We start from the raw sequence: 2,831 nt of genomic DNA, 5'->3' as shown, positions 1-2,831 counted from the left end.
AACCCGAGACAGAGTTTAGACCGGTAAAACTAACCCGAGACAGAGTTTAGACCGGTAAAACTAACCCGAGACAGAGTTTAGACCGGTAAAACTAACCCGAGACAGAGTTTAGACCGGTAAAACTAACCCGAGACAGAGTTTAGACCGGTAAAACTAACCCGAGACAGAGTTTAGACCGGTAAAACTAACCCGAGACAGAGTTTAGACCGGTAAAACTAACCCGAGACAGAGTTTAGACCGGTAAAACTAACCCGAGACAGAGTTTAGACCGGTAAAACTAACCCGAGACAGAGTTTAGACCGGTAAAACTAACCCGAGACAGAGTTTAGACCGGTAAAACTAACCCGAGACAGAGTTTAGACCGGTAAAACTAACCCGAGACAGAGTTTAGACCGGTAAAACTAACCCGAGACAGAGTTTAGACCGGTAAAACTAACCCGAGACAGAGTTTAGACCGGTAAAACTAACCCGAGACAGAGTTTAGACCGGTAAAACTAACCCGAGACAGAGTTTAGACCGGTAAAACTAACCCGAGACAGAGTTTAGACCGGTAAAACTAACCCGAGACAGAGTTTAGACCGGTAAAACTAACCCGAGACAGAGTTTAGACCGGTAAAACTAACCCGAGACAGAGTTTAGACCGGTAAAACTAACCCGAGACAGAGTTTAGACCGGTAAAACTAACCCGAGACAGAGTTTAGACCGGTAAAACTAACCCGAGACAGAGTTTAGACCGGTAAAACTAACCCGAGACAGAGTTTAGACCGGTAAAACTAACCCGAGACAGAGTTTAGACCGGTAAAACTAACCCGAGACAGAGTTTAGACCGGTAAAACTAACCCGAGACAGAGTTTAGACCGGTAAAACTAACCCGAGACAGAGTTTAGACCGGTAAAACTAACCCGAGACAGAGTTTAGACCGGTAAAACTAACCCGAGACAGAGTTTAGACCGGTAAAACTAACCCGAGACAGAGTTTAGACCGGTAAAACTAACCCGAGACAGAGTTTAGACCGGTAAAACTAACCCGAGACAGAGTTTAGACCGGTAAAACTAACCCGAGACAGAGTTTAGACCGGTAAAACTAACCCGAGACAGAGTTTAGACCGGTAAAACTAACCCGAGACAGAGTTTAGACCGGTAAAACTAACCCGAGACAGAGTTTAGACCGGTAAAACTAACCCGAGACAGAGTTTAGACCGGTAAAACTAACCCGAGACAGAGTTTAGACCGGTAAAACTAACCCGAGACAGAGTTTAGACCGGTAAAACTAACCCGAGACAGAGTTTAGACCGGTAAAACTAACCCGAGACAGAGTTTAGACCGGTAAAACTAACCCGAGACAGAGTTTAGACCGGTAAAACTAACCCGAGACAGAGTTTAGACCGGTAAAACTAACCCGAGACAGAGTTTAGACCGGTAAAACTAACCCGAGACAGAGTTTAGACCGGTAAAACTAACCCGAGACAGAGTTTAGACCGGTAAAACTAACCCGAGACAGAGTTTAGACCGGTAAAACTAACCCGAGACAGAGTTTAGACCGGTAAAACTAACCCGAGACAGAGTTTAGACCGGTAAAACTAACCCGAGACAGAGTTTAGACCGGTAAAACTAACCCGAGACAGAGTTTAGACCGGTAAAACTAACCCGAGACAGAGTTTAGACCGGTAAAACTAACCCGAGACAGAGTTTAGACCGGTAAAACTAACCCGAGACAGAGTTTAGACCGGTAAAACTAACCCGAGACAGAGTTTAGACCGGTAAAACTAACCCGAGACAGAGTTTAGACCGGTAAAACTAACCCGAGACAGAGTTTAGACCGGTAAAACTAACCCGAGACAGAGTTTAGACCGGTAAAACTAACCCGAGACAGAGTTTAGACCGGTAAAACTAACCCGAGACAGAGTTTAGACCGGTAAAACTAACCCGAGACAGAGTTTAGACCGGTAAAACTAACCCGAGACAGAGTTTAGACCGGTAAAACTAACCCGAGACAGAGTTTAGACCGGTAAAACTAACCCGAGACAGAGTTTAGACCGGTAAAACTAACCCGAGACAGAGTTTAGACCGGTAAAACTAACCCGAGACAGAGTTTAGACCGGTAAAACTAACCCGAGACAGAGTTTAGACCGGTAAAACTAACCCGAGACAGAGTTTAGACCGGTAAAACTAACCCGAGACAGAGTTTAGACCGGTAAAACTAACCCGAGACAGAGTTTAGACCGGTAAAACTAACCCGAGACAGAGTTTAGACCGGTAAAACTAACCCGAGACAGAGTTTAGACCGGTAAAACTAACCCGAGACAGAGTTTAGACCGGTAAAACTAACCCGAGACAGAGTTTAGACCGGTAAAACTAACCCGAGACAGAGTTTAGACCGGTAAAACTAACCCGAGACAGAGTTTAGACCGGTAAAACTAACCCGAGACAGCGTTCAGACCGGTAAAACTAACCCGAGACAGAGTTTAGACCGGTAAAACTAACCCGAGACAGAGTTTAGACCGGTAAAACTAACCCGAGACAGAGTTTAGACCGGTAAAACTAACCCGAGACAGAGTTTAGACCGGTAAAACTAACCCGAGACAGAGTTTAGACCGGTAAAACTAACCCGAGACAGAGTTTAGACCGGTAAAACTAACCCGAGACAGAGTTTAGACCGGTAAAACTAACCCGAGACAGAGTTTAGACCGGTAAAACTAACCCGAGACAGAGTTTAGACCGGTAAAACTAACCCGAGACAGAGTTTAGACCGGTAAAACTAACCCGAGACAGCGTTCAGACAGGTAAAACTAACCGGACAGAGTGTTTAGACAGGTAAAACTAACCCGAGAG

The sequence above is a fragment of the Sinocyclocheilus rhinocerous genome, unplaced genomic scaffold (assembly GCF_001515625.1).
Source record: "Sinocyclocheilus rhinocerous isolate Xijiao unplaced genomic scaffold, SAMN03320098_v1.1 scaffold5890, whole genome shotgun sequence".
NCBI lineage: Eukaryota > Metazoa > Chordata > Actinopteri > Cypriniformes > Cyprinidae > Sinocyclocheilus > Sinocyclocheilus rhinocerous.
Note: the sequence above shows the minus strand (reverse complement) of the source record.